Here is a 22632-nt window from a genome sequence, read left to right as displayed (position 1 = left end):
CTCAGCAGCAAACCTGGACCTGCCCCACGTCAACTGGAAATTTCAAGGCTAGGCCAGGTATGAGGCTATGCAGAAAGAGATAAGACATGTGTGCCCCACCTCAGCCCTTGCACAGCCCCAGCAATGCTAACCAAATCCCATCCCAGCCAAAGGGCCAGGAAGAAAAAATAAAAGACAAAAGCACCACATGGAAAAGAAAAATTCAGCAAATAGCTCTCAAGACCAAATGCCTAGCAAACAGCTGTGTGCCAGAGCTCCTCCTTACTGTGGAAAAAAAGGAATAAATGTTCTGCACCTATATGTCTCGTGTGGATAAAAACAATGAAGTTGTTGTTTCACGGATTGATTGTGTCAACATCCATGGAGTCCTTACCATGTGCCAGTAACTGGGCAAAGTGCTGAGGACACAAAAGTAAAAAGGACAGCCTGTGTCCTCCTTCAGATCTCGTGACCCTGGCAAGCGGGCAGCTGGGTCCCCGCAGGACAGAGGTCTGGGAGAATTGCTGGTGTTTGCGCACGTGCAAGTGCCTGCAGACTGCAGAGTGCAAAGCCAAGAAGCGGCAGAGGATGGAGACCAGAGGCAAAGCAAGGATTCAGATTAATGGACAGCCCTGTCGGAGTCAAACAAAGACCCAGCCTGGGAAGCCAACACCAGGTAGGAGGTGAAAGTACTGAAGCCACAGTCACCCAGATAGAGTCAAGTAGGTTTGGAGTAGACATTGAGGGCAGCACCTGCAAGATTCTTTCAGGGACAGAAAGGAGCCTGTGTCCTCCCCCTCGTTGGGAAGGGAGTTATTAGAACCACTATTACTGGTTCAGGAACTCTCGAGGCAATCTAAAGCACCATCAATGTACCATTATTTGGTGTGCCACTAAGAAAGAAATAAACCCTAACGAATTATGACACACCACCAATGTTACATGTATTTCAATTTCAGAAATGCTAAAATAAGAACTAATGTGTATCTTAGAATCAATGAAATACAGTAGTGGGGCAAAGATAATTGGGTGAAATATTTGAAGGGAAATGGATACAGACACTGAATTGCCAGAATAGATTAAATAATGTCACACTGTTTGGGATACACTTTTATCACATTGGGAATCCTGGAAAACCATGGAGACAGGCAGGGCACAGCAAAAAGAAAAGAATGAAGTGGTGGCCTCTGGCTCAGCCATCTCTAAGATAAGAGAGTGAAACTGATCACGAGATCCCAATCCTTAGTTAGAGACCCTCATTAACTTGGTTTCTAGTCCTCCATTCTTCTAGGCAGTGTCTTCTTTCTCAAATTACATCCATCTATGGGGGGGCGGGGACTGCATTATGAGCACCAAAATGTGAACAAGTAGTGCATTAGTTCTGTGAAGTCTTGTACCTGTGATCCCTTTCCTCACACACGTATCAATTCTGTTTCCTACCCATGGTTGGGTTGACTTCCACTGGGGTAATATATACATGTAAAGACACACATAAAATCTGGCAAAAGTAAGTAGCTGTATTGTTCAACACCCATAAGCTTGGGCCTGATGGATGAATGACCGCAGGTGGGAGGCAGGAAATAGTTAGGTCTCATTAGAGGGACGAGTGTGGCAGAGCTACAATACAAATTGAAAACAAAAGACCAAGAAAGACTATCTGGATGGCGAGACTTAAAACACAAACTGATGAGCCATGAGGAATGGAAGGAAGGATGTCTTCAAACATAGACTGTACCAGTACAAACTACAGAGAATCTATCCTAGAGGGGTTAATGGCTGGAAAGTCACAAAGGGTCACTCGCCTCCTCCCCTACTTCCCTGGCACCAGTAACATCAGCATGGACAGAACCCTGGCGGATCTGCTCCTGGAGGGTTCGAGGGAGGGGAGTACTGAGGCTAAGCATCGCATCTCAATCAGGCTGCCGGCCCCCTGAGAACAGGCCCTGTGTCCTGTTTCTGTGTTCTCTACAGTGTGTCCTGCCCGTGGCAGAGGCCACACAGGACAGGGCTGAGGGAGGATTGTGGGTTTTCTTCATTACAACCCTCCTCAACAGTTAGAAACTGTCCTTATACTCAAGGACAGTCCTACACCAGATCACCTGGGCAAACCAGGCCCTTGTCCAGGCTGGACCACCCAGGACTTACCCATGTGTTTTCAGGGTCTTAGAGGAAGGCTTCACCTCCCCTGCAGCTGAATGAAAGCTGCCACGTCCCACTTACCCCACAGGGGTCGGATCTAGAGAGTCTCCGGGCTGCTCCAACATACCATATTCCCTAGATCTTTCTGATCACCGCATGTCCCTGCCAGGAGGTCTGCACATCTGCCTGCTGGGGGCTGGGAGTGGCCGAGAGCCCCAGCTCCCACACAAAGACCTAGCCCTGAGTGTGCAGAATGGCAGGTCTCAGATGCAGAGCCACCGCTGGCACAGGGTAACATGGAAAATGCCTGGCCTTGGCACAAGTGCATTCTGCTCGGAATATCTAGCAGGAATCGTAATCAGAGGGCAGAGGCAACTGCATTTGTGGGGAGAAAATGTGGGGCGATGCAGTGTCCGGAGCAGCTTCCCAACCCCCGTCATCGCCGTCCTTGCGTTGTGCCACCGCCCTTGAAGATACTTCTTTTGGTGGTTCTGTGGGAGCTGCTGCAGATGAGGACGGGGTATCAGTGTCTGTTTCTCCTCAGCCACGCTCAGCGAGGTCGCTGGGTGCCAGATATGGAAACATAAATGGCAGCTGCTGTCCTGAAAGCAGGTGGCTGCTCTGACCAGGGAGGGAAATGGCTTGGGGACTTACTCATGCAGCCTGAGAGCCACAGAGTAAGAATAAGCGTGCAACAGGTGTGTGTAGGCACGATTGTGTATGCCTATATCTGCGTGTAAGCTCCAGAGCTGTGAGCTCACACACACACAGGCACACAGATACACACATACAGGAACACACAGACACACGCACATGCATGCACACACACACACAGATGCACATACACACACATACATACACACACAGACACGCAGAGACATACATACAGATGCAGAGACATACGCACAGACACACACATACATATACACACACATGCAGAGACATATATACAGACACAGACATACATGCAGACACACACATATGTATACACACAGGCACACAGAGACACACACACACACACATACAGACACACAGATGCACACATACAGACACATACAGACACACAGACACGCACAGACACGGACAGACACATACACACATATACATAAGCACCCACAGACATACCCACAGAGACACAGACACACATGTGCACACACACAGACACACACAGAAACACACGCAACACACAGACACACAGATACAAACACATAACACATACAGAGAGATACAGAGGCACACATGTATTTATATACACACAGACACACACACACAGAGCACACACATACACAGAGACACGCACAGATACACACATAACACACGTATGCAGACACACATAACACATGCTCCTCCCACCCCATTGGTGGTGGCCACAGGGCTGTCCGGAGAGCAAGCAATCAGTAAGCGTTTGTTGGATACTTAGTGAAGGATGAAATGACTGAATGCACCTGTAGGTGAAATGGATGCTTCTGCTTGCAGGGCAGGCTCTAAGAGTTGAACAGGGGCATGGCAGAAGCATCGCCACAAGTGCCGACGAGGTGATGGCTTAAAACACTGCAAGCGCCATGCAGAGCGAAAACTCCTTTCAGAGGAGCTAGATGACCCGGGAACTATTGCTGTAGCCTCATTATCTGTGAATGATTGATTCCAGACAGGAATTGAAGATGAGGCAACTGAGAAAAGGAAAAGGGAAACACAGTGTGCCTGTTAAATGCCCTTGTTCACCTGGCGAGAGATGCACATGTATAGTCTCACCATCAACTATCCATGTGGGCTATATATAAAAATATAGAAGTATACATTGTATGTGTATATATATGTGTATATGTCTGTGTATACACACATATATACACATACACACATTATGTACATTTATATCTGTATAACGGCAGTGCCTGCACTGGCTATTTCCAGGCGGCCCATATCCTGTTTTAAACTGATTTAAAATATTGCTACTGTAAACTAATATCGTGATTTGCAACCACTTAAATTCTGGGAGAATTTCCCAGGACTGTGATGAAAATCCCAGCGTCTGGTGGTTCCCTCATGCCAGCTTAACCCTAATTGCCTACACTAAGTCCAATTAGCGGCAAATCAGATTCCCCTTCATTTCATCTGATGAAGTAAGCTTTGGCAGGAGCATCTGCCCACGCAAAGCAGAATGAAGAGGGAGAGAAGAACGGGGTTGCAGGGAACAGGGACATGAGTGTGGCGACCAAAGGGTGGCCACAGTCCTCCTGCCCCTGAGTCTCCATGGCTCCGTGCCCCCAGCATGCAGATTCCCTTCCCTGCACAGAGTTTTTGTAACTGAGTTTGGTGAGAATCAAATCTATCAGGTACAGTCCTAGAAACAAATAACTTGAAGTCTACTTTAAAGGCAGATTCTCCTGGTCTCTTTCTTTCCTGTGTCTCTACTCTGTGCCTCTCTCTAACACACACACACACACACACACACACACACACACACACGGCCCTTCTGTAAGCACACTTTCCTCTCTGTCCCCTCTCAGTGCCCCTGCAGGCACTGGGTGGCGGCTGCCGAGGAACCAGTAGGACTGGCACAGCCATGGCAGTGGAGCATGCGGTCCAGGGCACAGATATCAGCGGCTCTGGCTCCACAGGCAGTGCATCCTGCCAAAGCCTTCTCTCTCTGCATCTCAAGGTCACAATAATAGATTACGAAAGAGTGGAAAAGCACGGCTCAGAAAATGGGCCGTGGGGACTTTCCTGTGGGTGAGGAGGAAGAGAACAATGCCCGATGCAGCAGCAGGTCGTTTGAACTCTGCGAGGGAAGGAAATGTGGAGCGTGGGGTCCCTCCAATGCCTGGCGCCTGCAACGCCCCCCTTCAAGGGCTCTGAAAACACCAAACTTGGGACCATTGGAAAAATGATTTCTCAGGTGTTCTGATGTAGAAGAGATTCCATCACAAACACTAACCTGTTTCACAAGAATCAAATATTTACTATTGTGTTTCATGGTGGCTACTTTTTAAGTCCCTTGCAAATTAAGGTAGGACAAATGTTCTCACAAAATAAACATTCTCCTGTCTTCAGAAACCACTGATAAATAGTCAGGGCCGATGAATCCTTGCCTCTCCTCAGAATAAGGGAGGGCTGTTATTTTAAAGCAGCAAATAGAACCAATCCTCAAGTGCCCTGGCGGAACAGAAGGCTGGACTGTTAAAAGTTTGTGACACTCTCAGGGATGACATTGGTTTCCAAGGGCTGCAGCAGCCATACCCAAAGAAAACATTTTATGTATGATGATGTAGTAACTATACTTCAAGTCTTGACTTAAAACATGTATAATTCAACAACAAAATTACAATTTCTCTGTAAAAGGAGCACTTTTTAAAAATCCAAGCCACTTATACCAGTTTGAAAATATTTGGGGTCTTAACTGTTTCTGAGGCTATAGCAAGTGGTTTCTCATAAAATCAGACCCAAGGGAGCTCTCTGAGAGGACCCTAGGCACTTAGATTATATTCCAGGTATAATTTATTCCAAACAGTTTAGCATAAACTATGGTCACATTATAAGAGCATACTCTGGTTGTAAAATGTCCAGGAAAGACAGAAATAGAGGTGGGGTCCAAGAAACAGTTCTAGTCTCCTAGAAACCATGCCTTCTGCTCAAGCCAAGTGCTTCTCCTGATCACGTCCTCCTGGTATCTCCTAGCGGCCGCGAGCATTGGAACACAGTCTGACCAGTTCCTGAGCCACCAGGCACCTTCTCTGAACGTCTGAACTATCCGCCTCTTCCCTCAGAGCGGGCCTACAGGGACTCAGCAAGGCTGGGTGCTGGAGGGTCACTCTGTAGGCCTGGCCAGAGGGAGACCACACCACCCAAAGAAGCCACTCAACAGCCAGGGCTCCCCTGAGAGGTCACAACTGGTGACACAGGCCCTTCGCTGGGAGAGCCCAGCCCTACCCAGAACAGAAGGGCTCACTGCTCCAGCCTCCAGCCTTCAATCCCAGCTGGAGCTTTTCAGCTCTAGTTTTTCCTCCAGGTTATCTTCCCTCTGTGGCCTCCAGCGGGTCACCCTGTGATGCTGCAGTTCCCCAGTCTTTGCAAACGGCGGAGAGATGACTACTGACTTCCGCGATGATTCATGCTGGTTGTTTACAGCAGAGAAGGAGGCAGTGCGGTGCCTGCACGTCTTGGAATTAGCCGAGCTGTGAGGGTGCACTGAGGCCAGCACCGGGCTTCCCGGGTATGCCAAAGCTGGAATTGTGCTGCTGCCCTGCAGAGGAGCAGGGGGAGCGGGGAGCAGGGATACAAAACCTTGCCTGTCAAGGAACGCAGTGTTCCTGGCCCTGTCTGGAACCTTCACAAAGCAGGTGGGAAGGGAAAGTGCATGGATAAGATGGACTTCCCAAAACAGCTTCTGCCAAATTAAATAAAGAATATCCAGTTCCTTCTTTTTAAATATATATGTATTAAATTATGAAATAATTTAAATATGTAGAAAAGTGCAGAAATAATAGATCAAAGGTCCAAGTACCCACTCATCAGCTTTAACATTTTGCTGTCTATACTACAGATTTTGTTATTTTCAAAAACAAAAATGCAATCAGTCAAGCAAGCACACAGCAGTTCCTGAAGGGATTTGATGTAGAGCAATTGCAATACCAAACGAGCCCACCTCCAGTTCTCTGCCGAACAGATCCGCTCATGATGTTATTTCCCTCACTCTGCCACCCCCGAGTCTCTTCTGTTGCTCTTAGGACACCATGGCGAGAGCTCTGGAGTCCAGACTCCACTGTGGAGACCGACATGGTTCCCTGAGCTCCCTGCTTGGTCTCCTGTCCTGCCTGGTCTCAAGTCCTACCTACAAAGACTGACAGCACTGTACTAATGCAGCAGCTTCAAATCACTGAGCAAGCAGCCCACTCCTTCCCGTCTCCTCCTGAGCCCACCTTCTCTCCACGCTCCCTTATCCCAGGCTGTCCATAGGTACCATTTGGCTCCAATTCTACATCATAAGTGTTTCTATGAATACAGGCTTTGTGGAGTGTTTATTCATAGGACATTAATCCCAGAGGGGAATAAAAGCAGTGCCGTCCATGACATTATCTGTGTTAGCCTTGGATTGTCTGCTGTAAAATGCTAATTGCAGCCTCTGGAGTTGAGAAGGTGTTTGTATGAAGCCTGAACAGGGAGCAGGAGGGCAGGCAGAAGAGGCAGCCCAGCCTTCTAGGAGCCAGGGCCCTCAGAGGAGGAGGAAGGCCTGGGGCCAGGCAGCAAGTGGACATGGCACAGGGCCTGGTTCCAGAGCTGGGCCTGGGAGGGGGCCTTTGTACTGCCCAGAGGAGGGGCCACAGTGTCCCTCCAGCTACCTGGTCACTGGTTTTACCAAAGCTGGTATCCAAACATCCCAGGGGTCTCCTCAGAGCCCGTGCAGCTGAACAAACCCATGTTTTTAAAAATGAGAAAGACACCAGCCTGCCCCTCCTCCCAGTGCAGCGGGGTGTGAGGGTGTGCGGCGGGGTGTGAGTGCGCAGTGGGGAGCAGGGAGCCTAAATCCTAGTACACATGATGTATTTTGAGATTCCAAGGAGCTCCTGGATGTGCATTCAAGGGTGGCAGTGTTTCAGGAGGGGCAGATAGACGTGCAGGCAGCCACACCCTTTCCCCTCCCCCCTCCCCCAGCAATTTGTTCCTTCTCAAGTTTGAGACACGCGAGTCTTGCATCTGTGTCTCTGGAGCCGCCTACACAAACCAGCGCAGAGATCACAGGGCTGGGACTGGCTGGCGACAGTTCACTCCCTCAACTCCAGAGGAGGAAATGGAGCCAGAGGTCGTAAAACGATGATAGAATCGAAAACAAGACCATTTCTTTCTGCACCCCACACCCTTTTTACTTTCACACATGCACACACACACACCCCACATGCACACTCACACCCATGTCCAGGATGGCCGGACAGAGCCCCTCCCAGTCCTGCCATTCATTTTGCATACATGCTTGGCTGGCTAGTGGGCAGGATTATGTTTGACAAAACCTCCTTTTAATCAATCTGATGCTTGCCAACCTAGGAGCTGACAACCGTGCAAAGCACCGGGCCATGGGGCAGTGTTCCATTTTGTTTCCTCTGGACAGCTGGCAAGATGGAGTCCCTCGGAGGTGAGAGGATGGTTTCTAGAAGCACGGGAATTCTCAGTAGTGGATTAAACTGCAATGCAGACCGTCTGCATCCCCAGTGGAGAGTCAGAGGCTGGGGAGGATGCTGAGCATTCCAAGCAAGCACTCTTCCAGAAACCTGCCAGCTTCCCCACAGCAGCCAGGGTGACGATGGGAAGAGCTGCTGCAGTCCTCGCCTTCAGCCCGTCCTGGAGCCTGCCCAGCACAGCCAGCCGACTTCCCAGAGAGCAGGGGCTGGGGCACGGGAGGGGACCCAGTCCCCTCAGACTTCAAAACAGATAACCACCTTACAGATAGGCCCATGAAATACGCTTGAAAGGGATGAATAAGGAAGGAAGAAAGGGAGGGAGGGAGAGAGGGAGGGAGGGCGGAAGGGAGAGAGGGAGGGAAGAAGAGAGAAAAGAAGGAAGGAAGGAAGGAAGGAAGGAAGGAAGGAAGGAAGGAAGGAAGGAAGGAAGGAAGGAAGGAAGGAAGGAAGGAAGGAGTCTCTCAACAGCTAAGCTATGTAAGAAGGACCATGCTAGGAAGTCTATGTTTTTTTACAATGATAAGGATGCCAGTTTGTCTGGGACTTTGCTCATCAAGCCCTACTCATACCCCCATAAAATCCCTTGCCTTCTCCATTGCCAGTTCTTAAGGACTTTATTTTTTCACTCAGACATTAGCCATTCATGAACCTTACAAGGTGTGTTCTGAATTCTACCTTAGCTACTAAACCATACCTGAAGATACCGACTCAGGAGCCAGATCAGTCTAGTCTTATCCTGACTGTCCTGACACTGGGCTGTGACCAAGTCTCTCTCAGCCTGTGGAGGGAAAGGTGCCTGGAAGTCAGGCAGCCCCACCTGGCTACAGACACCACACAGGCTGTGCCATAGTGGGATATTGTGATTTATAATAAGAAATATGGATTTTGGCCTGTGTCCCTGGTTTCTGGCACAGAACTCCTAAAAGACAAACAAACAAACCTGCAAACAAAACTTTGTAATTTCCTGAGCAGTAGGAGAACATCTTTTGTTCTAACGTTTGGTCTTTGACATGGTTCTCAACATGGAGCTCCTAAATCCCTTGGAATTTCCTGGGTGATAGGAGTGCTTTTGTTCTAATGAGGCGGCCCTTGGTGTGCTCCTGAGTCAGGGCTGGTCACCAGCAAGACCAAGCTATGATTAGACGCTTGCAACTTTCAATCCCAACTCTCATCCTTTGGGGAGACTGAGGGGCTGGAGATGGAGTTAATCATTGACCATTCCTACATGATGAAGCCTCCATAAAAATTTCTGAACTATGGGGCTCGGGGAGCTTCCGGGTTGATGAATAAGAACACACGTATGTGCCAGAAGGGCGGCACACCTGAGAGGGCATGGAAGCTGCTCACCGCTCCCCCATACCTTGCCTTCCATCTGGCAGTTCCTGAGCTGTATCCTTTTATAATAAATGGGTTAAAGTAAGCAAAGGCTTGCCCTGAGTGCTATGAGCCATTCTGGCAAATGATTGAACCTGAGAAGGAGGTTTTGGGAGCCTCAGATTTGCAGCCAAGTTGGACAGAAGTTGTGTGTAACCTGGGCCCTACTACCTACAATTGCACAGGAAGTAGGGGGCAGTCTTGTGGGACTAAGCCATTAATCTGTGGGATCTGACACTATCTCCAGGTAGATGGTGTCAGAATTGACACCAACTGGGTGGCAGAGAACTGGGCAATGTGCAAAAAACCCACATATCTGGTCACAGAAGTGATTTGTGTGGTCAGAGAGAGTATAGAGAAGGAAAAACAGTCGGTGTTTCCTGTCTTACTGACGGTCATCAAGGTTTCACCCCATGGCCTTTGGGGACTTGGAGTTGAAAGAACAACCACCCGGCATCCTTGAGGCTATCTTCCCACTAAACATTATTTAAAGCAGTACATCCAATATGGCAGCCACTAGCAACACGTACCCATTGAGCACTTCACACGTGGCCATTAGGATGTACTGAAAGTACAAAAAAAAAATTCACTGGATTTTGAAGATAGTGTAAAAAAAGAAGGCAAACTATATCATTAATAATTTTTTAGCATTGATTATATGTTGAACTGATAATATTCTGATTTTATGGGCTAAATGTCATGTAGTATAAAATTATATTCACCTTTTTTATTATCATAAAATACAAATATCATAAAATTTACTTTTTCTTTTTCTTTTCTTTTTTTGAGACAGAGTCTTGCTCTGTCGCCCAGACTGGAGTGCAGTGGCATGATCTCAGTTCACTGCAACCTCTGCCTCCCTGGTTCAAGTGATTTTCCTGCCTCAGCCTCCTGGGTAGATGGGACTACAGGTGCCCACCACCATGCCTGGCTAATTTTTGCATTTTTGGTAGGGACAGGGTTTCACCCTGTTGGCCAGGCTGGTCTCCAACCCCCAACCTCGTGATCCACCCACCTCGGCCTCCCAAAGTGCTGGGATTACAGGGGTGAGCCACCGCATCCGGCCAAAATTTACCATTTTAATCATTTTAAGTGTGCAGTTCAGTAGTGTTAGGTACATCCACATTATTATGCTACCATGACCACCATTCATATCCAGAACTTCTTCATCATCCAGAACTGAAACTCTATGTTCGTTAAACAATAACTCTTCATTCTACTTTCTGTCTCTATAAATTTGACTCCTCTAGGTAATTCATGTAAGTGGAATCATAAAGTACTTGTCCTATTGTGACTGGCTTATTTCACTGAACATTATGTCTTCAGGTTCATCCATGGTGGAGCATGTGTCAGAATGTCCTTTTTTTTTTACTTTTAAAGCTGAATAATATTCCTTTTCTGTATAGACCACATTTTGTTTATCCATTCATCTGTTGTTGGACACTTGGGTGGCTTCCACTACGGGCGGTTATCATGCAGAATGCTGCCATGAGTACAGTGTGCAGATGTCTGTTTGAGTCCTAGCTTTCATTTCTTTTATTTCTTTCTTTTTTATTTTTTTATTTTTGAGACGGAGTCTCACTCTGTCGCCCAGGCTGGAGTGCAGTGGCGCCATCTCGGCTCACTGCAAGCTCCGCCTCCCGGGTTCAAGCGATTCTCCTGCCTCAGCCTCACAAGTAGCTGGGATTACAGGCGCCCACCATCATGCCCAGCTAATTTTTGTGTTTTTAATAAAAACTGAATTTCACCATGTTGGCTGACTGGTCTCGAACTCCTGACCTTGTGATCTGCCCGCCTCAGCCTACCAAAGTGCTGGGATTACAGGCATGAGCCACCGCGCCCAGCCCTAGCTTTCATTTCTTTTGGGTATATACCCCAAAGAAGGAAGGAATTGCTAAATTTTATGTTAATTCCATGTTTAATATTTTGAAAAACCACCATCCTGTTTGCCACAGCAGCTGCACCATGTTACATTCCCATCGACAGTGCACAAGGGTTCCAATTTGTCCACATCCTCACGAACGCTACTTTCTGTTATTTATTTTTAAGCTTTTCATAGAAACCATTCTAATGGGTATGAAGTGGTATTTCGTTAGGTATTGATTTGCATTTTCTTAATGATTAGTGATGGATCGAGTGTCTTCTCATGTGCGTAGTGACTATTTGTATATCTTGTATGGAGAACCACCTGTTTCCTTTTACTTTTTTTGTTTTTAATGTGGCTACCAGAAAATTTAAAGTTACATGTATGACTCACAATGTATTTCTACTAGAGAGCTCTAGTCTAGAGCGAATGAAGGTACAGCTCCTACCATACGGAGTGTTTTAGCAATGGAAGGAATCCTGTTATTCAGAATGTGGCAAATGCAGTTCCAATTAATTATCTCTGAGTTTCTTTCCAAGAATAATATTTTATGATCTCTTTCTCTCTGTGCTCTAAGGACTTAACCTAGTGCTTTCACGTCAAAGGAGAAAAAAGGAGTCATTCCCCCATACAACGTGGAAGACCCAAAGGTTCAGAGGACCCGTCATCTGTGTAGAGTGGATGGGCTCTTCTGACTGGGGGGTGTCTCGGCTCCAGAGCTCACCACTGTCCTGTACCTGGGGAAGAAGCATCCATGCATATAAATTAGGCTGATAAAAGTTTGCACCTTCTGACGTTCCAAGGGAGGGATGAGATACCATCAGAATCAAGTCCCTTGGGCTGGGCACGGTGGCTCAGGCCTGCAATCTCAGCCCTTTGGGAGGCCGAGGCAGGGATCACCTGAGGCCAGGAGTTCGAAATCCAGCCTGGCCAACATGGTGAAATCCCATCTTTACTAAAAATACAAGAACTAGCTGGGTGTGGTGGGCGGGCACCTATAATCCCAGCTACTTGGGAGGGTGAGGCAGGAAAATCACTTGATCCGGGAGGCAGAGGTTGCAGTAAGCCAAGATCACACCACTGCACTCCAGCCTGGATGACAAGAGCGAAACTCCGTCTCAAACAAAAAGAAAAATCTAGTCCCTTGGTCTTAGGGGCAGAGACTACAAGTTTATTCCGCTGAGATAAATGCATTTCTTGATGCTACAAGCCATCCTACCCACAGAGGCTGCTTCCAACAGTTTCCTGGGAGTCTCATGCTACATTTAGTAGAAGAAAGTTGTCATCGTTTTCCACCATTGAACAGTTACAAGACTGGGGTAGGCTCCAAAGTTACTTTTCATACGTTTTCTTATTTCCTCTGAGGAAACAGCATCACCAGCCCAGATTTCCTTCCTTTTATCTTATTTAGAATCTCACAGAGGCATGACCCACCATTGGGATTGAGCTTGGCATTTACAGAAGACCCGCAAATGCTGTGGCCTAGAACTTCATTTCAAAGGTAAAAAGAAGAAAAAGAAGAAATTTTGTGGAAAAAGCAAGAACTATCATGATGTCTGTCACTTTTTCTTTCTTTTTTCTTTTTTTTTTTTTTTTTTGAGACAGAGTTTTGCTCTATAAGGCTGAAGTACAATGGCACGGTCTCTGCTCACTGCAACCTCTGCCTCCCAGGCTCAAGCGATTCTCCTGCCTCAGCCTCCCAAATAGCTGGACTATAGGCGCACCACCACACCTGGCTAATTTTTTTTTTTTTTTTTTTTTTTTTGAGACGGAGTCTTGCTCCCGAGACGGAGTCTTGCCTCCCGAGTAGCTGGGACTACAGGCGCCCGCCACCTCGCCCGGCTAGTTTTTTGTATTTTTTAGTAGAGACGGGGTTTCACCGTGTTAGCCAGGATGGTCTCGATCTCCTGACCTCGTGATCCGCCCGTCTCGGCCTCCCAAAGTGCTGGGATTACAGGCTTGAGCCACCGCGCCCGGCCCAATTTTTTGTATTTTTAGCAGAGACGGAGTTTCACCATGTTGACCAGGCTAGTCTCGAACTCCTGACCTCAGGTGATCCCTCGGCCTTGGCCTCCCGAAGTGCTGGGATTACAGGTATGAGCCACCATGCCTGGCTGCCACTTTTTCTTTCTAAGAGGAATACATTTATAGCAGACCAGCCCTTGCAATAGCTGTTAATATGGCTTGAAAAGAAAATGAGGACAATATTTTAATGCCAGATAAAAAAGTAGAAACCAGGCAAAACTATGATCTGGTCACCTATATGAAAAGATAATGCAAAGAGTAATACTAGGTAGAATATATTTGAATGCATTGGAGGAAAATGCTCTGTAAAAATAGACTTTATAGTTTATGTATAAAATATAGCTTATAGAAATGTTCTTTGCTGGCCGGGTGCAGTGGCTCATGCCTGTATTCCCAGCACTTTGGGATGGACCAGCCTGGGCAACATGATGAAACCCTGTCTCCACTAAAAACACAAAAAATTAGCCAGGTGTGGAGGTGGGGTCCTGTAATCCCAACTACTCGGGAGGCTGATACAGAAGAATCACTTGAACCTGGGAGGCGAAGTTTGCAGTGAATCAAGATTGTGCCACTGCACTCCTGCCTGGGCGACAGAGTGAGACTCTGTCTCAAAAAAAAAAAAAAAAAAAAAAAAAAAGAGAAAGAAAGAAAGAAAAGAAAAGAAACATTCTGCTATCTAGATTCATATAAATACAGGGGACTTGATATCTTGGAAATAATAGTGACTCATGCCTTGATAAATCCTTTTATACCCTAAATTTTTGACCCTGTAGTAGAATCATCTAATTTCCCTGTAAAAGAACCATTGAATTTCCCCATAATAGAATCATCTAATCTCCCTAATGTCAGTGTCCTCATCTGCAGAATTAAAGATATAATTTGCCCTACAAGATTTGGGGGATTTTTGTAAGAACCTATTGAAATAATAGATGTACAAACACTCTAAAAAGTTAGAAGTAAAATAAAAATGATTTTATAACAGGAATATGGTTCATTATACTAGATTTCCTATCACAGTGACTGAGAAAACACTGATATTCATGGGAAGAAATGAGAACCTGTACCAGCACTGTTGAAGACTGAAACAATATGGGATTTCCATCCATCCCACCAATTTACTTGGATCATCTTTTTAGGAGGCTTACAGGGAAGTTGTGGTGTTCTGTGCATCATATAGTTTATATTTAATATACAGAAACTTTTCTTTAAGGAACCCGAGGCTGGGCGCAGTGAGTCACACCTGACTTTTGGGAGGCCAGCGCAGGCAGATTGCTTGTCCAGGAGTTTGAGACCAGCCTGGGCAACAGAGCAAAACCTCATCTCTACAAAAAATACAAAAATTAGCCAGATGTGGCATGGTATGTGCCTGTAGTCGCAGCTACTAGGGAGGCTAAGGCGGGAGAACCACCTGAGCTCAGGGAGGTTGAGGCTGCAGTGAGCTGTGATTGCACCACTGCACTCCAGCCTGTGTGACAGAGTGATACCCTGTTTCTAAAAAATAAAGTAAAGTAACCTGAGTGAGGGTGGGAGAGAGTTAACCAAAGAAAACTGAAAATAATACTAGAACCTTCGCTATTACGGGCAGAAAGTTTCCTGCAAGCAGCAGCCAAGTTCCCAGAGAGGAAAAAAGTGTGTGTCTGTGTGTGTGTGTTTAGCTTCAAAATCACAAAACACTTAGGTACTATGTTTTATTTCTCCAATTTTCCTTCTTTCCAAAAAAAAGAAAGAAAAAGAAAATGAATGCAAGGAGCAGAGGTCTCAGAAATCTTCAGGCAGTCCTGCCTGAATTGCTAAAGCAAGGAAGCTGAGGGCCTTGCAGCCCATTCCTCTAGTACCTATGGCGTCTGGGGCCTGCAGCAGGTGTGGCGGTGACGCGGGTTATTTGTTTTCCAGGGTCAGGTTGGCACATTTCTAGCCCAGGGCTCTGGGTAAATGTTTAGATTTCATTTTCTGTCTGGTGTTCAACTCCTGGGCGTCAAAGGCAGGCCCCTGCATGCTGCTGCCCTCCTACGTCCTTTGTCTCCTCCCAGGGGCTGGTGGGAATTCAAGAGGTGAGAGGAAAAGGGAGGGGAGGGAGTGGACGCTTTGCTGCGGTTCCAGCTCTCCCAAAGAGCCGCTTTCAAGACACAGCATCCTCCTCTCCCTCGCCCTCTCTAGGGAGGGCTTGCAGCGCCCCAGTACTGGGAATGGGGCTTGTTTACACAGCTCATTATTCGCTCTTTGCAGTTGCTATAGCAACCACCAGGGGTCAGTTTATAGAAGGAGAGGAAGTTCACTTTTGGGGAGTTAACCTTCCAGCTCCTGTGCAAAGCGCAGCTGAAAACAAAAGCCCCAGACACCCATGGAGGAAACACATCGAAAAGCTTCCTATGAACGTAAGCATCCTTTAGGGCAAAAAACCACTCAGAGACGCCACGTTTCTCCCTTGCTGAGAGTCTCCAGATCAGCTGACGGCAGAATGAAGGTCTTACCACTGCACCGGGCAGGCTTTCCTCTCGCCCCCATCCTCTCACTACTTTGCCCTGTTGGTAGTTAAGATGACAAGGGCATCTAAGTTCATTTAAAGTGATAAGTTTCATTAATATTACGTATTAACGGAGGACCGGAAAGATCTCTGTGAACTGGTACGATTCCCATCTTCCTCCTGAAGGGAGAGGCAGCACCCCATCAGAGCAGCGCACCCATCTCGAGATCCACACCCACCAGAGAGGAGCGGCGCTGCTTCTGTAGAGCTTGCAGGGAAGACCCCCAGGACGCCTGGCCAGTGAAGAGTGTCCAGCACTAACCTGCTTAGCTAACCCGATTCAGCAAACAAATAATACAGATGCCCAGTTAAATCTGACCTGCAGAAAAACAAGGAATTTTTGTGTAAGTCTTCCATGTAGCATCTGGACCATATATACAGTAAGTCTATAGAACCTAACATAAACCAGTCCTTGCCCTCCTCCTCACTGGCCACCATCACCTCCAAAAGAGTTTAATAGATAAGTTCTCTTTTATAAGCAAATAAAGTGCCAGCTTACTGTTCAGGATGATCTAGGCCTTGGACTATCAGGCTGATCATGAAAAAAAATGAAAGGGAGTGATTTACATATATGCAAGTCATAAACCAGAGGCTAGGCTAGCCACAGACAGCCACTCATCTTCCCTCAGATCTAAACACCAGCATGAGTTACTTGATTGGTAAATGCAATAGAACTCATTTTGTGAATTATCTAAAATCCATAAAGGGTAATGATTTCTATTTGTTTGAAAGGAAAAACATTTTTGCTGTGTATGTGTTTAAAGGAATAGACCAAATTTGTTTCTGAGCGCTACGCATGTACAGGGGAGACAGTGATATTTGCATTTATCAAAGTCACACTCTTCCCAGCATTTCTTTTGCTAAGGTTTTACCGCTTCTTCATCAAGAAGGCTGGCTCAGTGAAAGTTTTACTGAATTTTGTAGAAATTCTGGAAAACCTAGACCATTAGTTGTAATGCTGTGCTGACCCTAAATCCACGAACCCAAAACTTAAGGCAAAAAAAAAAAAAAAAAAAAAAAAAAAATTAAGAAGCATAAACTTTTATGAAAACAAAGCAAATAGCAGCTGTAGTATATTCCATCAGGTCCCCACCAACTCAGACTGCAGACTCCCACAGCTCTGATCCAAAACAGGGAATTAAAGGAAAACTGTCAAGCTAAACATTATCAACAATAAAAATATTCTCACCTGTTGCTAACTCTAAAAATCTCAATATAGATTTCACAGAGAAAAAAAAAGTGTTAGTTTTAGAAGCTGATCCTTCTAAAGCCCAGAACAGTGAGTTCTAATTTTGTCTCTTCAATGTCTGGTTGTGACCTCCGTGGAAGTCTGTGGACAGTTCTGACTTGGTCTCCCTGTGGGCAAAATGCAGATACTGAATTATACGTGTTCTTTGCCTAATCAAGAGTGTATAATAAGAATGTCTATACCTATACTCTGAGCTCTTCAGACAAAAGGCAGGAAGTAGAAATGTGATTATTTGTGCTGTTCACTTTTTAAACAAGCAACTTGATTTAGAAGTTGAAATCAGTTTAGTTGTTTGGTTTGGTTTGATTTGATTTAAAGCACTTTGAAATAACCTCATTTTGGAAACCCTATTTTCATTTATTTAAACCAATAGTCCTCTGCTTTTTTTCTTAATCATTTGTTAATAAACCCTACATTTGAAGCTCAAGCATTCAGACAGTGTGTCTTTAACACCATTCAACAGCTGTTAAATGGGATAATCACCTGTTTATCCTCATGTCACTAATTCAAATGCTAATTGCACTCTAGGTTTGGTTTATTCCCTCACTGGAGCCAGACCAGGTGTGCAGCACTCTGGAAGCATGCTGCAATGTCATGGAACTCCAGAGATTGATTATATTTTCAGTGGCACAGATAAAACAGGGCAACACACATGCACACACGCTCACACACATGCACCCTTGCACAAAAATGAATGAACATGTTGCCCGTAACTGTGAAAATTAGAAATGACCTAAATGTCAGATCACAGGGAAATAAACCAAAGGAAACAACCATGGCATGTAGTATTATGCAATCATTAAAAGAATGTTTATGCATATGGTTAAATAACATGTAAAAAATAGCTATGTTGAGTGAAAAAGGTAGTATGTAAAACTATTGTATGTAAACAATATGGAAAAATATTTTGCACAGAAAAAGACCAAAAATACGATATGCTGGCAACTAAAATAAATCCATTTTTAGAGTACTGATTAAAAGCAAGGACAATCCTAGGAGCCTGGGATACATGAGAAGTTCCTGCTTTTTACATTCTGGAAGAGAAAGACAAAATGTAGGTACAGAACTCATCAATAAGAGATATTTGTAGAGTGATGATCTTAAGAAGAAAATTTACAAAGGGCTATGGGGTAAAGGGTCTGCTTTAGTTTGGGTGCTGAGGGAAGAACTCTCACAGGAAATGCAAACAATGAGAAGCCCCAAGATAGGAGTGGGCTTGGCATGGTGGAGGAATGGGCACAGGTTGGAGTGCAGTGAGCTGGGAGAGTGTGGTAGAAGGTGTGTTTGGAGAGGCCCCGGGCAGAAGCAAGGGACAGGTGCAAGGGTGGAGGGAGAGACCAGAGTACCCCGCTGGGACCAGGTGTGCGGGATGGAGCATGGGCTAGGGTGGCAACCGTGGAGATGGATTCAGGACATTTTTTGAGGGTAGAACTGGCAAGAATTGCTGATGAACCAGATTTGGGGTGGAGGAGAGATGGGAATACTGAATCAAAAGAGAAGAATCTCATAGGACTCCTAGATTTTTGGCCTCAACAACTGAATCTATTGTAGTTCCACTCATCAAGCCGAATAGGACTCGTGTAGGAACAGGTTTGTGGTGGAAACTTTTTTTTATTATACTTTAAGTTCTAGGGTACATGTGCACAATGTGCAGGTTTGATACATAGCTATACATGTGCCATGTTGGTGTGCTGCACCCATCAACTCATCATTTACATTAGGCATTTCTCCTAACGCTATCCCTCCCCCAGTCCCCACCCACCGAACAGGCCCCGGTGTGTGATGTTCCCTGCCCTGTGTCCATGTGTTCTCATTGTTCAATTCCCACCTATGAGTGAGAACATGCAGTGTGTGGTGGAAAATTAAGAGTTCTGTTTAGGCCATTTTATGTTTGAAATGCCTGTTAGATATCCCAGTGAGGATGTCAAGCAAGGAGTCAAGAGGCTCTGAAGTCTGCCTATCAGGGAAGCATCAGGGCTGGAAATATTTTGGAAGTTATTTGCATGTTGATGGCTTTTAAAGCAAGGGATAGTGTGGAACAACATAGAGAGACCACATAGAGAAGAAAGGCATCCCACAACGGAACTAGAGACTGGGCTCAGGAGAAAGAGCCAGTAAAGAAATGACAGCAGACACAGTGGCTCACACCTGTAATCCCAGTGCTTTGGGAGGCTGAGGCATGAGGATCACTAGAGATCGGGAGTTGAAGACCACCCTGGGCAACATAGCAAGATCCTGTCCCTACACAGAATTTTTTTAATTAGCACGACATGATGGCATGTGCCTGGAATTCTAGCTACTTGAGAGGCTAAAGTGGGAGAATCATTTGAGCCCAGATGGTTGAGACTGCAGTGAGCCAAGATCACACCACTGAACTCCAACCTGGATAACAGAGTGAAAATCTGTCTCTAAAAGAAAAAAGAGAAAGATAAAGAGAGAGAAAAAGGAAGGGAGAGAGAGAGGGAGGGTGGAAAGGAGGGAAAGAGAGAGGGAGGGAGGGAGGGAGCGAGGGAGGACGGAAGGAAGGAAGGAAGGAAGGAGGGAGGGAGGGAGGGAGGGAGGGAGAGAAGGGAAGGGAGATAATGAGTTAGAAGGAAAGCTAGGGGAGTATGGCATGCCAAAACCAAGAGAAAAAAATTTTAAGACAAAAGAAAATAGCAGTGGTGGCCGGGCGCGGTGGCTCAAGCCTGTAATCCCAGCACTTTGGGAGGCCGAGACGGGCGGATCACGAGGTCAGGAGATCGAGACCATCCTGGTTAACACGGTGAAACCCCGTCTCTACTAAAAAATACAAAAAAAAAAAAATTAGCCGGGCGAGGTGGCGGGCGCCTGTAGTCCCAGCTACTCGGGAGGCTGAGGCAGGAGAATGGCGTGAACCCGGGAGGCGGAGCTTGCAGTGAGCTGAGATCCGGCCACTGCACTCCAGCCTGGGCGACAGAGCGAGACTCCGTCTCAAAAAAAAAAAAAAAAAAAAAAAAGAAAATAGCAGTGGTATAAATGCCGCTGAAAGTTTGAGAAATAGTGAGAAGTTACTATGGTTTGTTTATTTGTCCCCTCCAAATCTCATGCTGAAACTTATCCCCAGTGTTGGAGGTGGGGCCTAGTGGGAAGTGTTTGGGTCTTGATGTGAACCCCTCATTAATGCCCCCCTTGGGGTGAAGGAGTTCTCACTCTATTTGTTCTGGAGAGAGCTGGCTGTTGGAAAGAGCCTGGCACCTCCCCTCTCTTGCTTCCTCATGTGCCATGTGGTCTCTGCACATTCCCCTCCCATTCACCTTCCACCATGAGTGGAAGAAGCCTGATGCCCACAGCTGATGCCCAATCTTGAACTTTTCCAGCTCTTAGAATTGTGAGCCAAATAAACCTTCTTTCTTTATAAATTACTCAGCCTCATGTATTCCTTTATAGTAACACAAAACAGACTAAGACAGACGCTTCCTCTGGTTTTGGCAACACGATGACCCTTACCAGATCAGGTTCAGTGGAGTGGTAAGAGTGAAAAGAATGGGAAGGGAGGCAGTGGGTTCAGTGACCACAGATGACACACATGAATGACCCTTGGAGCAGATCAGAGAAATAGGCCAGAGCTAGAGCTGTGCCAGCTGGGTCAAGGGAGGATTATTTTAGGGAATGATTTCAGAGCACACTTGAATATTGGTAAGAATGATCTAGTAGAAAGGATAAAAGAGATAGTGGAGGAAAGAGAGAAAAAGAGGAAAAAGAGATTACTGAAAAGCAAGCAGGATGGAATCCAGAGAAGGTAGGATTTGACCTTGATAGAAGCAAGGAAATTTCATCCATCATAACAGAAGAAAAGACCAGAAAGAACTGGCATAGATGTGGGTAGACCAGGAGATCTGGAGGGAACGAGGGAAGGGGGTTCCTTCTGATTGTTTCCGTTTTCTTGATGCATCCTAAAACAACATTGACGTGGTTTGTGTCTGTGCCCCTACCAAATCTCATGTTGAGTTCCAGTTCCCAATGTTGGAGGTGGGGCCTGGTGGGAGGTGTTTGGGTGATGCGGGCAGATCCCTCATGGCATGGCGCTGTCCTCACAATAGTGAATGAGTCCTCACAAGATTTGGTTGTTGTAAAGTGTGACACCTCCCACCCCAACTCTCTCTCTTGCTCTGGCTCCTGCCATGTGAGACACCTGCTCCCCTTCACCTTCCGCCATGATTGGAGGCTTCTTGAGGCCCTTAGCAGGAGCCAACCCAAGGACCAAGCACAGTTGTGTTCCAATAAAACTTTATTTATAGGCTGGGCAAGGTGGCTCACGCCTGTAATCCCAGCACTTTGGGAGCCTGAGGCGGGCGGATCACGAGGTCAGGAGTTCAAGACCAGCCTGGTCAGTATGGTGAAACCCTGTCTCTACTAAAAATACAAAAAATTAGCCGGCATGCTTGAACCTGGCAGGCAGAGTTTGCAGTGAGCCAAGATTGCGCCACTGTACTCCAGCCTGGGAGACAGAGCGAGACTCCATCTAAAAAATAAAAATAAAAAAACTTTATTTATAAACACTAAAATTCAAATTTCAGATGATTTCTATCTTCATAAAATATTCTTCTTTTGATTTTTTTCCAACCATTTAAAAGTAGGAAAACTCTTCTTAGTTCATGGGCCTCATACACACAGGTGGCCCACAGGCCGTCATTTGCTGACCTTTGTGTTAGAGGAAAACGTGCGGTTCTTTTTCATGACAGACTGGGAAGTGAGTGAAGGCCTGGGCCCAGGCACACCTCTCTTGGACAGCGTGAGGTGGCGTGGCCATAGAGGTGCAGGGTCTTCTGAGCCGTGTCAGAAACAGTTAGGGCTTCTTATCTCCTGCTAGCAGAGATTTATGTCTTATTTCAACTTGTATTTTCCAACTTTTCTTTCAAAATCCTGTATTGATTCTGGCATTTAAAGGTTCCACATATCTTGCAGCAGAGAGAAACAATTAGTCCTGTACAAGTGACCATGTGCACCTCCAGTGCTGACTCAGGAGCTGACAAGAACCCAAGCCTCGCTGAGGTTTGAGTGCCAGCGTTGCAACCTTAGCTATCTTCAGGTTGTGAAGTTCATTCCAGTCATACTGAAATTTCAAGACAGTTAATCTATAGCTATTTTAGATTAGGCATATTTTACTAATTGAATTGAGAATACCAACATCATAAATTGTTTTTAACATTCTAATTTACTCTCAGATTTTTTTAAAACTACTAAATTATTTTTAAATCCTGTGTATCTTCATGTGTAAGAGAGAATATGAAAACAGTTTTAAATAAATGAATAGAACCGAAAACTAGAGAAAATTCAGACAGAGAAA

General features: G+C 46.0%; 1 long non-coding RNA gene across 2 annotated transcripts; it reads left to right on the top strand.

Annotated features, from left to right (window-relative positions):
• Positions 1 to 408: 408 nt before the first annotated feature.
• LOC114677715 (uncharacterized) lies at positions 409 to 13322 on the top strand. Of its 2 annotated transcripts, none has more exons than XR_003729150.2 (3): positions 409 to 655; positions 5794 to 8242; positions 12104 to 13322. It is a non-coding gene; the product is annotated as an uncharacterized LOC114677715 (long non-coding RNA). The 2 variants fall into 2 exon arrangements; XR_013416834.1 differs by having other exon boundaries at positions 5794 to 12845; positions 12938 to 13321.
• Positions 13323 to 22632: the final 9310 nt, after the last annotated feature.

Source organism: Macaca mulatta, chromosome 4 (genome assembly GCF_049350105.2).
Source record: "Macaca mulatta isolate MMU2019108-1 chromosome 4, T2T-MMU8v2.0, whole genome shotgun sequence".
NCBI lineage: Eukaryota > Metazoa > Chordata > Mammalia > Primates > Cercopithecidae > Macaca > Macaca mulatta.
This window is presented reverse-complemented; position numbering and strand designations above follow the sequence as displayed.